This window comes from Herpailurus yagouaroundi, unplaced genomic scaffold (assembly GCF_014898765.1).
Source record: "Herpailurus yagouaroundi ecotype Mexico unplaced genomic scaffold, PumYag 28, whole genome shotgun sequence".
In the NCBI taxonomy this organism is placed as follows: Eukaryota; Metazoa; Chordata; class Mammalia; order Carnivora; family Felidae; genus Herpailurus; species Herpailurus yagouaroundi.
The window spans coordinates 20,666,289-20,680,012 of record NW_024412376.1 but is presented as its reverse complement, the minus strand read 5'-3'; the positions used below and the strand labels follow the sequence as shown (position 1 = coordinate 20,680,012).

General features: G+C 40.8%; 1 long non-coding RNA gene across 1 annotated transcript in view; it reads left to right on the top strand.

Moving 5' to 3' along the window:
• Nucleotides 1-205: 205 nt before the first annotated feature.
• The window catches only part of LOC121027361 (uncharacterized), a 147,263-nt gene continuing 133,744 nt past the window's right edge, over nt 206-13,724 (top strand). The window contains exon 1 of the long non-coding RNA XR_005788680.1: nt 206-380. This is a non-coding gene — a long non-coding RNA (uncharacterized LOC121027361). The remainder of the gene's footprint in view (nt 381-13,724) is intronic.

The window sequence follows — 13,724 nt, the reverse complement described above, 5'->3', positions numbered from 1 at the left end:
ATTGTCCATATGGGTGAGGATGCATAAATATCTTTTATAGGCAGAATAGCTGGCTGTCTCTATGGGTTTGATACCATTCGGTGCAGTTAACGTGCGGTATCCCATGCAGATCTTACAAGAGCCCTAATGAAGTTGCTATCACCTGCCTATTGCAAATTAGAAAAAAAGAAAACTGAGGGAAGGGTAAGTTAAATCCCTTGCCTGAAACTCACTATTTGTTAGAGTCAAGTCAGGTTTGAACCAGGATGGACTTGCCTTAGAGTTTTAAGGTTTGAAACACTATTATTCTCTACCTCCTAGGAACTTTTTGATGAATTACACCAAAGAACATTTGTATAACAATGGTCTGTAGAGCACTGGAAAGGCGTCATGATAATTTGGTAAGTGTCCTAGGATCCAGCAATAACTCTCGAAGGCTAGCTAGGGGGGTACTTCACTGATTTTGAGCACATTCCTAGAACTGACAGCACATGAGGAAGACATCAGCCATGAGGAAGCCTATAGAGTTTGAGGAGAGGCATAGAGCCACTTTCAGTGTCTTTATTGGTAATGAGATACAATATGTTTTTTTTTTTAATTTTTTAACATTTATTTATTTTTGAGACAGAGAGAGAGAGAGCATGAACAGGGGAGGGTCAGAGAAAGAGGGAGACACAGAATCTGAAACAGGCTCCTGGCTCTGCACAGAGCCTGATGCGGGGCTGGAACCCACAGACTGTGAGATCATGACCTGAGCCGAAGTCGGACGCTTAACCGACTGAGACACCCAGGCGCTCCAACAATATGTTTTAATAATCATGAGCACGGTAGGGGAACAAGACTTCACCAAAACAACTGTTTATATTTTTTTTCTTAGTTTAGAAAATGTATTTTATAACATGAAAGATTTAGTTGACTTTGCTAATTTAGCTGTAAATTTTCTCCTTTTTAATTTTATTTTTAATTTTTAAAAATTTACATCCAAATTAGTTAGTATATAGTGCAACAATGATTTCAGGAGTAGATTCCTTAGTGTCCCTTACCCATTTAGCCCATCCCCCCCTCCCACAGCCCCTCCCATAACCCTCAAAACGTTTGTTCTCCATATTTATGAGTCTCTTCTGTTTTGTCCCCCTTCCTGTTTTTATATTATTTTTGTTTCCCTCCCCTTAGGTTCATCTGTTTTGTCTCTTAAAGTCCTCATATGAGTGAAGTCATATGATTTTTGTCTTTCTCTAACTTCACTTAGCATAATACCCTCTAGTTCCATCCACATAGTTGCAAATGCAAGATTTCATTCTTTTTGATTGCCAATAATACTCCATTGTATATATATATATATATATATATATATATCACATCTTCTTTATCCATTCATCCATCGATGGACATTTGGGCTCTTTCCATACTTGGCTATTGATGATAGTGCTGCTATAAACATGGGGGTGCATGTGTCCCTTCGAAACAGCACACCTGTATCCCGTGGATAAATGCCTAGTAGTGCAATTGCTGGGTCGTAGGGTAGTTCTATTTTTAGTTTTTTGAAGCACCTCCATACTGTTTTCCAGAGTGGCTGCACCAGCTTGCATTCCCATAGCTGTAAATTTTCAATATGATCACTATGTCATTTATGTTGTATCTCGACTAAGGAAGGTGTTTTTCTAGTTTTTAGTTTTGTAAAAAAAACATATTTCATTCATCATTTTAGGTTCTTTGGTATTTTTTCTCCTCTTTTCTGTTCTTTAACCTTTTTGAGATTGGTCTTAAAGAAAGGTAATTTATGTCTTAAAATTATCATTTGAATAATCAGTATCTCAGTTGTGAAGTAATAGCCAAGCTGGAGTTCTCCATTTACCTAGCCACCAGGTTTCCACAGGTGTAGTTGAGCCCTACAACTCCATCCCCACTACCCACACCATCCTGGAGCACTCTGATTGTGCCTTCACAGTAGACAATGAGGCCATCTATGACATCTGTTGTAGAAATATTGACCACTCAACCTATACTAACCTGAATAGGTTGATAGGTCTAATTGTGCCCTCTATCACTGCTTCCCTCAGATTTGATGGAGCCCTGAATGTTGATCTGACAGGATTTCAGATCAATCTGGTACCCTATCCTCACATCCAGTTTCCTCTGGCCACATATGCCCTACTATCTCTGCTGAGAAAGCCTACCATGAACAATTTTCTGTAATAGAGATCATCAATGCATTCTTTGAGCCAGCCAACCGGATGGTGAAGTATGACCCTCACCATGGTAAATACTTGGTTTGCTCCCTGTTGTACTGTGGTGATGTTGTTCCTAAATATGTCAATGCTAGCATTGCCACCATCAAGACCAAGTGTACCCTCCAGTTTGTGGACTGGTGCCCCACTGGCTTCAGTGTTGGCATTAATTACCAGCCTCCCACTGTGGTACCTGGTGGAGACCTTGCCACAGTACAGTGAGCTGTGTGCATTGCTGAGCAACACCACAGCCATTTCTGAGGTCTGGGCTCTCATGGACCACAAGTTTGACCTGATATATGCCAAGCGTGCCTTCGTTCACTGGTATGTGGGTGAGGGCATGGAGGAAGGAGAGTTTTCTGAGGCCTGTGAGGACATGGTTGCCCTTGCGAAGGATTATGAGGACGTTGGTGTGGACTCTGTTGAAGGAGAGGGCAAGGAAGAAGGAGAGGAATACTAAAGTTAAAAAAAGGACAAAGGTGTTACTTTTACAGAGAAGCTTATTCTGTTTTAAACATTGAAAAGTTGTGATCTGACCAGTTAATTTGTATGTAGCAATGTATATTCTCACATACAATTACTGACCTGTACTTTAAGCACAGTGCTTTGTTATAGACCCAAGCTGTCCATTTCTCTGATGAGTTTGAATACAGTATTCCCTGTCATAAGTGAGAAAAAAAAAAAAAAGAGAGAGATGCCCCTTTTGTAAGCTATCTTCTGGGTCTGACATCTAAAGCACTTTGCAAAAATAACAAATATCTTACCGTTTATGGTCCCTGAAAATGTTTTTCAATTAGTTAACAATATATTCTGGCTAATATTTACTCCATGTTTTAAGTATGGTATAATATTTCTAACTGTAACAATACTAATAGAGTATTAGCTAATATTTTATTGATAGTTTATATTTCTGTTCAAGGAATCTTACCTTTTCTGATGTTTCCTTCTATGTGGAGGAAACTCCACTCATTATAAAACTTCTAGCTCTTTCCATCCTCTCATTAGTGTCTCCCCAGGGAAGAAGAATGATTTAATCTGTTTGGTGAGTTTAGAAGGAGAAATTGGGCACATGTAACTCAGCCTCTTCCTCTCCCCCTTCCTCAGGGGAGAAAGCTGCCTGCTGGGAGCCAACATTCTCCTCAGCTTTTCCATGCCATCACGACAGGCTTGAGGTGATGTAGTTTTGTCTGTGATTGGTCTGGTGAGTGTCTCACTCTAGGATTTGGTATTAGGAAGTCTGTCTGCCTGCAGATGCAATCTTTGCCCATCAACCTAGGCTCTGTCAGTAAAACATGGAATATTTTGACAAAAGCTGACTCTTTGCCTTATTTCTCAATTGGTTCAGAACTCAGGGTGATAGAGAGGTCCCAGTTGTCGGACCACCTCACAGCCCCAAACATCTCTGTGTCAGTGGGCCAAGTCTTAGGACATTAACAAGAAGTGCAGTTTGTGAGAACAAACTATATGTGAGGATTGAGGTTTCTAGCTTGGTGTGTGCCTTTAGCCTTGGTGACTCTGTAGGTGCTGAACATGTTTGATTTTCACCATGGTGAGTCGCTGAAACTTGACGCAGCTTTGTCCCCCGTCAAGAGGCCACCTATACAGGTGATCATGTTTCTGTAGAGGTAGGGGTGTAGGCGCCAGGGTTTACGCTGAGGCATGGGCCTTTGGCAAATTTGTGAAGATCTTCGAAGACAGACTGCTGAGGGTGCAGGTTTTATTTTAAGCAAGCAAGGCTGAGGCAAGCATTTGATTACAGTGAAGAGTCTTTCCCCTGGGCCTTTAGCTGTTAGGGAGCAGGATGATATTTACCATTTGAAAAATGCAATGCAGCTGACATTTGCATGAGCCAAAGAACAATAGTGAGGGTCTACCTTGGCACTAATGTGCCAGATCTCAGTAGGCAGTGTGTATCAGCTGCCCTAATTTCTGTTCTTGTGTTGTTTTGACTAACTTCACAGCCAAGGAAGGGAATGACTGATCTTGAATTCATGTGGTTTTTTCACAGCAAAGGAAGCCAGCCATAAAAGACTATAGACTGGTTCTACTGGTATGATGTTCAAAAGCCAGGCATAACTGATTTATAATGATAGATACCAGAATACCTGGTTTCTTTAGGGGGCTATCAACTGAATGGGAGCTCAGAGGAGCCTTCTGGGTTGTTGGAAATGTTCAATACCTTGATCTAGATATTGGCTACTCAGTTATATATATATATATATATATATATATATATATATATATATATAAAAATTGATTGAAGTGTGTACTTAAGGGGCGCCTGTGTGGCTCCATCAGTTAAGCATCTGACTTTGGCTCAGGTCATAATCTCACGGTTCATGAGTTTGAGCCTTGTATTGGGCTCTGCACTGACAGTGCGGAGCCTGCCTGGGATTCTGTCTGTCTCCCTCTCTCTCTCTGTCCCTCCCCAACGTGCACTTGCACACACACTTACTCCCTCTCTCTCTCTCTCTCTCTCTCAAAATAAATAAAACTTAAAAAAAGGTGTACTTAAAAGTTGTGTACTTTATTATTTTTCTATTTCAAAAGAAGGAATTTATCTGGATATAGATGCGCATGGAGGACTTCTCAGTGAAAACTTATCAGCATGTCCCCAGTCTAAACTATGTGCCTCTTTTGGTCCCTTAGGTTCCATAGACTATACAGCCTACTGGGGAAGAGATCTTTTCAGATTCTATAATTTCTTACCATTTCCAAGTTTACTTTTAAATTTAAATTTATTTATATTTGATGCCTTCTTGGTTCCTTTTGGCTATTCTAGAGACTCAGCTGGTGTAAGTGGTGTAAGAGACTCATCAGGTGTAGGGTGCTGACCCTAACATATCCGTGAGCGTTTCCCCATGAGTAGGTCATGTGTAGGGTGTAGGGTGCTGACCCTAATATGTTACTGAGTGTTTCCCACATGATTAGGTCAATCCAAGGTTGGTGTTTTAAGTGTCCCATCTTCTAGTAGGTTGAATCCTCTGCCCCTGGGTCTGCACCAAACATAAAATATATATGCTATATTGCAAATTCCTGCACATATCAACACTCATCTAAACCAGAGGCTGGCAAACTTCTTTATAGCACCAGATAGTCAATATTTTATGCTTTGTGGGCCATATGATCTTAACTTTTCATGAAAGCAGCCATAGACAACACATAAATAGATGATTGTGGCCGTGTTCCAATAAAACTATTTCCAAAATCAGGTGATGGGCTAGATTTGGCCCATGGGCCAGATTAGGTAGACTAATGCCTGGTCTAAACCATGAAATCATCCTGAAAAATTGACAGGGAAGAAATTATTCTGTATTTTTTGTTTTGTTTTTTGCAAATAAGGAGACTGAGGCTTGGCAGACTGTATGAGCTTCCTGGTTTATTCATAGACTAGTGAGTGATTTCCAATGAGAGCTCAGATGAAGAATTATATTCGTGGCACTGACATGGGCTGTGTTTAAAGCCCTGTAGGGTGAGGGGCATGTCAGATAGTGCTTAACATTCAGTTATTAATATTCAATAACTATTTTATTATTTGAACAATTTTGTGTGAATTTGGGTCTTGAAATGGCTTCCTAATCAGGCTTCTTCATGAGGTTATAATCAGGCAATAGGCAGTGTGTTGATAAATAGCAAATCAGAAATCAAAGCTAAGATTCTGGTCTTTTCCAAGCTAGCTGTGTAACTCTAAGCCACTTAACCACTCTGGATGAAGCGTCATGTAGGACTCATTCCTAGGTATCTAAATTTTAAAAGAGGTCACCCAAAGAAGGCAGCATTCTAACTTCAGTGGAGCCAAATGATACACAGATGAAGGAGGTGATTCAGGAAAGCATCTCAGATCAAACCATATCACTATCTTTACCTTGTTAATTAAGAGGTCCATGTGATGTAAAAGTCCCTGTCAATTACATCCCATCCTTCTGAAGCCAATAACAGGGCAGAGAGCTTTTTTCAGATCAAGAAATAAGATTAGAGGAGACTGGGTGGCTCAGTTGGTTGAATGTCAGGCTCTTGATTTTGGCTCAGGTCGTGATCTCATGGTTCATGGGATCAAGCCCTGAGCTGGGTTTTGCACTGACAATGTGGAGCCTGCCTGGGATTCTTTTTCTCTCTCTCTCTCTCTCCTTCTCTCTCTTCCCCTCATCCACTTGTGTTCACATACTCTCTCAAAATAAATAAATTAAATTCAAAATAAAAGAAATAAGATTTGTCATTGTTAAATACTCTCCTCATCAAAGGATGTAAATATACATTTCCTTCTCCTTAGTGCTTCTGAGCTCGGCCCAAGAATTAATAGACACTCATTTGTTCCATAGTTATGTAAAGGAACTGACAGGAAATTGTTTGAACTGTTGCTTTATTGCCTTTGCTTAGATTTTATCCATTAAACCAGAATTCACAAAAAATGTATGCTATACCATGGTGACCCTGGGGGCTGCATGTGAACTGTTCATGGTTATTACTTTGTTCTTGGGATGCCTCTTAACTTTCAGAGGATGTTAAATGTAGCAAAGATACTTAGGAAAAAGGAAGGAGAAAATTATGTTTTTGTTGTCTAAATGATCTGTTTCCTTGCTGCAAAAAATATTTCAAGGGGAAAATATTTGCTCTTACATTATTCTTCATTATAAAAGAAATGCAATGCCATGTTTTTTCAAAGAAGCTCAGCCAGTCTGAACATCACAGTGTCACTGGGGACCTCCATGGGGAAGTGAGATATAAGGAAAGAGAATGACAAAGGGGTGATGAAAATTCACTTCTTCCTTCATGAGTTCTTTTAGGGCCTCGTAAGTCACTTAGGGCCAGCCCTGCAAGACATAAATACTCTTCATTTGCCTACTCTAAGGGCATCTTGATGGAAACATATTCACTATTTTTGTTCTCCTCCAAACTATTCCCTATCTGAGGAATCTTGCTCATGTATTAATCTGATCATGTCCCTCAGTTACTTTAAAATCCTTCAAGTGTTGCTCATTGCCTAGAGGAAAAGGTATATACTCCTTAGCTTGGAACATAGTCCTTTCATGATCTGGCTCTCATCAATGTTTTAAATATTCTATTTCCACATGCATCTTGAACTGCAGCCATTCAAAATGGACTCAAGCTCAACCTGCCAAACTATTTCCAGACTCAGTGCCTCTGCCCATGCTCTGACTTCTTAGAATACCATTTCTGTAAGTATCTCCCTAAATCCACAACCACTCTGGCTCAGATATCACTATTGGGAGAGCTTTTTGACTTTCATAGCCAGAGATAGGAATTTTCTCCCTATGTCTGCAAAAGGATAGATTTTCCTTGAGTGTCAAACCTCTCTCACGAGAGTTAGTGTCCTCTAGCAAGGTCTATTCACTTTTGTATACTTAGTGCCTTACATAATGTAGAACTTTTTAAATTAAGTTTATTTATTTATTTTGAGAGAGAGAGGGAGAGAGAGAGAGAGAGCACAAGTCGGGTAGAGGCAGAGAGAGAAGGAAAGACAGAATTCCAAGCAGGCTCCGCACTGTCAGCACAGAGCTCAACTCAGGGCTCGAACTCATGAACCATGAGATCATGACCTGAGCTGAAATTAAGAGTCAGATGCTTAACCGACTGAGCCACCCAGGCACCCCCCTACATAATGTAGAATTTAATAAATGTGTGTTAGAAAGAATGAATGACTATTTTTTTTGGAGAAAATAATTTTAGATTTCTAACATCCTGCTTCATAGTGTTGATATTACAAATAGGGGTTTTATTTTTTTGTGTGATTTTTAGTTTCACTTTAAAAATTTATTTTATTTTATTATTATTTTAAAAAAAAAATTTTTTTTTCAACGTTTATTTATTTTTGGGGCAGAGAGAGACAGAGCATGAACGGGCGAGGGGCAGAGAGAGAGGGAGACACAGAATCGGAAACAGGCTCCAGGCTCTGAGCCATCAGCCCAGAGCCTGACGCGGGGCTCGAACTCACGGACCGTGAGATCGTGACCTCGTTGAAGTCGGACGCTTAACCGACTGCGCCACCCAGGCGCCCCAATTTTATTATTTTTTTATTTAAAATTTTTTTTAAATGTTTTTACTTATTTTTGAAGGAGAGATAGCATCAGTGGGGGAGGAACAGAGAGAGAGGGAGACACAGAATCCAAAGCAGGCACCAGGCTCCGAGCTGTCAGCACAGAGCCCTATGCGGAGCTCAAACCCACAAACCACGAGATCATGACCTGAGCCGGAAGTCAGATGCTCAACTGACTGAGTCACCCAGGCACCCCCCAAATTTATTTTTAATTAAGGCAAAATTGACATGTGTGTATACTTTTTTAGATGTCTAACATAATGATTTGATATTTATATATATTGTGACATGATCACAATAAGTCTACTTAATATTTGTCACCTTACATAGTTACAAAAATTTTTTTCTTGTGATGACCACTTTTAAGATCTACTCTTTTAGCAACTTTCAAATATGCAGCGCAGTATTGTTAACTACAGTCACTATTCTGCCCATTACATCACATGACATTTATTTTACAACTGGAAGTTTTTACCTTTGACTCCCTTCACCCATTTTTGTCCCCCACCCCCACTTCTGGCAACCACCAATCTGTTCTCTGTATACACATAGCAGTTTTTAGAGTGTAGAGACTAGTCTCATTCATCTTTGTGTTTCTTTTTTTTTTTTTTAATTTTTTTAACGTTTATTTATTTTTGAGACAGAGAGAGACAGAGCATGAACAGGGGAGGGGCAGAGAGAGAGGGAGACACAGAATCGGAAACAGGCTCCAGGCTCTGAGCTGTCAGCACAGAGCCCAACGTGGGGCTCGAACTCACGGACTGCGAGATCATGACCTGAGCCGAAGTCGGACGCTTAACCGACCGAGCCACCCAGGCGCCCCCATCTTTGTGTTTCTTATACTAACCTAGTGTCTGGTGGTAACACTTAATAAATATTTGGTGGATGAATGGAAGAGAGAGTGGTTAAATGGATGATGTGGTAAAACGATCCAATGGATACCCAGGGCTCAACCTCCATTCATCACTGTATATGACAAAAGAAGTCCTGAAGCCTGTCTGCAATGCCAAAGTCTCAGAGCTCCTCTCTCTTTGGGTGAACGTCTAATGAGATGACAAAGGAGATCAGAGCTATTGCTTAAAAGCTGGCCTGGGGTTAAAATAGTAAAACATGCACTTGTGAAGGTCTTAGTTCATTTATTTAACAAATATTTGTGGAACCATGAATTCTAATCTGAAGCTTATGAGGCCAGATGTATATCACAATTCAGATTTTTTCAGATTTTAGAATAGTAATGTATCACGTAGCATGTAAAATGGGGTGTAGGGCAGCACCATGTAATAAAGTCCATTAGTATTTCTGCAGAAAAGTATATTTACTTTCACAGTACATTGTAGGATAACTGAAAACTGTAAATAGGCTTATGCCAGCTCAGGTCAGGTTTTGACTTCAAATGAGTTTGGGTCAAATCCATTTTTGCTGCCAACTGTGTTATGAAACACTTTCCAATTTCAGAGCTTTTTGGGTTTTGGAATTGTGGATAAGGGATTGTAGAGCTGTAACAATGTTCTTTTGAAAAAAAATTTCCTTCAGAAGAAGAAATTTAGAAAAGTATCCAACAAATATATACTCCATCAGCGATTCCCAGTATGGTTTATTAAATAAAAGTCATCTCAAGAAATATTATTAACATCCAAAGAAACAATGAATTTAAGTGTATTTTTTATTAAAAGATAAGCCTTGATATCTCATGTGTTATTCTTAAGCAGTAGGAAAGTAGATTAGTGGGATAGAGGGTTTCTAATTCCAGAACAGCTGTTTCTTGCAGTATTTACTAGGGGAAAATAAAATCATTGAAGGGCAGGGCCAGGGGGCAGCAGTCAAGGAAGAAAAGGAAATAGCTGCAATTAGAGGTTGTGCTGTTCCAGGGTCTGGTAATTAAATTTTCACTGCACCTGTGAATGCTCCAGAATTATAACATTTTCCTGTCATTTAACACTGGACACTCATTTATCTATGCAGGGTCCATTCCTTCACATCCTAAATAAATAAATAAATAAGTAAGTAAGTAAGTAAATAAAAGTAGATACAAGGAACAACTATATTGTGTAAATGACAGAGAACAATATTTTCTCAAAAAATTTAAGCCTCATTGTCCCTCTCCAGGTAGTGTCTAGAATCTTACCACTAGGTGAAGCCCTCATTAAAAGCTGTTAAGAAAGGGACACCTGGGTGGCTCAGTTGGTTAAGAGTTCAACTTTGCCTCAGGTCATGATCTTACGGTTTGTGAGTTTGAGCCCCTAGTCAGGCTCTCTGCCATCAGTGCAGAGCCTGCTTGGGATCCTGTGTACCACCCCCCCCCCCCCTGCGCTCTGGGCCCCTCCCCCCTCCCCCTCTCACACTCTCCCTCTCTCACAAAAATAAATAAACATTGAAAAAAAATTTTTTTTAAGCTGTTAAGAAAAATACCCAATATTTCCTTCAATTGTTTTGGTTCCTAAAACTCTTTAAACTGTTCATCTCTAGTCTCCAATTCTCTTGGCTTTTGTGGGGAAATGAAGACTCTGGCTGAGCTCCTTTTTCAAGGAGCTTTTTCAGACCTTACCAAGGCGTCCTGTTTCACAGAGAGGAGCTTGACGCACATGTAAATCGTGCGTCCTCACATGGATTGGGATTTTGTGACAGTTGAATGGTGCAGAGATCATTGGATCTCAGCAGTCTCTCCCTCCTGTTTCTTCTTGTCCTTGTTTCCTCTGTCCCTGCTCACCCCACCCTGCCTGGCCTGCCCTGGCCTGCTCACTCCATCCTGTCAGCTTCACGCTCTTTCTTCATTTAGCCTCTGCTTTGATCAATGACGGTTCATTAACTGAAATCGTCAGGGTTGACCTGGAGAATATCTTGAGTCTTTCACCAAAACAATATTTTTCTCCTTGCACCATCTTCATGGAATTGTCAGTCAGTCTCTGTTCTGCGTTTTCACATAAGACCAGACACAGCTGATTCTCCTTGTTTATGTTGATAGGAGGTTAACCATGACAAAGGGAAGAGAAGGAACTTTTCCCACCATACTTACACTTAGAAGGGGCAACAGGGAAGATAGATGCAACCATTTTTGTCTAAATATTCAGACAAATAAGAATGCACAGCATACAATCTGCCCCTCCCCCATCCCGCCTTGGGCTTCTATCTCTTCATTTGCAATGATGATACTGAGACTACTTCTAGGAGGAAAGAAAGGATCATCTGTGTTCAGGGCATGTATAGAAAGGGAATTTTTTAGAATTTAAGCATTGTCTCCAGTAAGAGATGAAGGGCTTTGCCCTCGTATACAGATTTCAGGGGTCGAAATAGGTGGAAGACTGACTTTCACAGAGTTGGGTGATCTTGATAGAACTAAAGACATTCATCTATGTGTGAGGCTGGCCCTCACAGAGAGCATATCTCTCTGGGCTCCCAGCAAGAGCCAGTAGTAGAAAGTGTCAATTGCAGTGGAAACAAGCTTGTACTCAAACTCTTTCATAGAAGGTGTCACTTATTATTGAGCATTTGTTAAAAATTTGAGCACCACTCCCAGGTACCGAGCTAAGCAGTTCACATGGATTCTTTAATCTCATTCTCACGATGCTTCTATGAGAGGGAGACTGTTAATATCTCCCATTGGGCAGACGGGGCCCCTGCGGCCTAGAAGAGTTCAATAGCTCCTACAAGGTCACATGGCTGCTCAGTAGGGACCAGGCAGGCTGTCCACAGAGCCCCACACTCATCCCTGTCATGTGTGTGGTGCAGGAAAGCTCTGAATCATAACCTTTTGCCTGATCCTGTGCCAGTTGGAAGACAGAAGAGGGCAGAGGATAGTGGCAGCTGAAAGAGAAGATGACCTTGGTCTTTTGACACATTGAGCTGGAAAGGCAGTGTCTGTGTTCTTAGTCTGTGTAAACAACTGTCTGATAATAAAAATGCACAGATCAGTGAAAGCAAACATTTTAAATAACCCTGCAGAGTGGAAAGAGAAGCAAAGCGAATGGATGACTCTTTAGGCTTTGTCAATCACTGTAGGCTGAGTTACTTGTTTTCTAGACAATACAGAAAACTGGTGCCAGGGTGGGGCCTGAAGTCTGCCACATAAACTTTGACCTCGTTTTCTTTCCACATCTTAACAAGTTTGACAATGTAAATAGTTGAACAAGAAAAACAGGATCCAGGTCCAGGTGGAGGGTAGGAAGCAGCAAGTGAAGGAAGTGGAGCAGAGATGAGAGTTCGGCCCTCCCAGGAAGGAGGTCTGGGGGCTCTTAACCTTCCTTGCGGGTACAGACAATTATGCTTTTTCTGTTTTATTTAAAGTGCTATAATACTAGAGGTTCAGTTGTCTCTTTCAGTTAAGATTGCTGCTCCTAAGCCCTTTAAGAATGGAAATTCTGGGGGCGCCTGGGTGGCGCAGTCGGTTAAGCGTCCGACTTCAGCCAGGTCACGATCTCGCGGTCCGTGAGTTCGAGCCCCGCGTCGGGCTCTGGGCTGATGGCTCAGAGCCTGGAGCCTGTTTCCGATTCGTGTCTCCCTCTCTCTCTACCCCTCCCCCGTTCATGCTCTGTCTCTCTCTGTCCCAAAAATAAAATAAAAACGTGGAAAAAAAAATTGAAAAAAAAAAAAAAAAAAAAAAAAAGAATGGAAATTCTGCCCCAGACATGGGTTGAGAAAATTCTGGAGAGAATGAGGTCTAGCAGAAGCTGAGTGGAATGGGTTCTATGAAGGCAGCTGGTCAACCTGAATTGGAGACTTTTCTGTGGCCAGAGGGGAGGAAGGGATGGAAGAGGACTGGGAAGGAAATCAAGTTATTATCCTGATTCTGCTAGAGAAAGAACAGCACAAGAAAACCAGTTCCTTGGTTCCCATTCTTTCCAAGTTTTATGTATTTCACAAATGCAGTCTATTTAGGATTTTCTTGTACGATTTATAATTTAAGACTGAAATCTCTTTTGAGTGGGAATCAGTGTGTAGCTGATAGTCACTAATATGTTGCGTGTGTCCTGTCAGGAAGTCAGCGTCACTCTGTTGCAGTAAAGCAATACTGAGAAACATTTCGGTGGCTTATGGCTGCGTTGAAAGTGGGTACACTTTGGCATCAACAGCCTGGGGCTTGAATCTTGGCTCTACAAGTTACTACTTTTTTGTGTCCAGTCACTTTCCAAATCTCTCAGAGGAAAATGATTTCCTCATTTGTAATTGAATTGAATTGAATTGAATTTAGTTTAATTTAATATTTAATTTAATTTTTTATTTAAAATTTTTCCTGATTAAAGAAATTTTTTTTAAGTTCATTTTTTTATTTTGAGAGAGAAATACACACATATACTTCTGGGAAGGGGCAGAGAGAGAGGAAGAGAGAATCCCAAGCAGGCTCCATGCTGTCAGCATGGGGGGTAATGTGGGGCTGATGCCACAAACCGTGAGATCATGACCTCAGCTGAAACCAAGAGCTGGACGCTTAACCAACTGATCCACCCAGGTGCCCCATAATTTTTTCC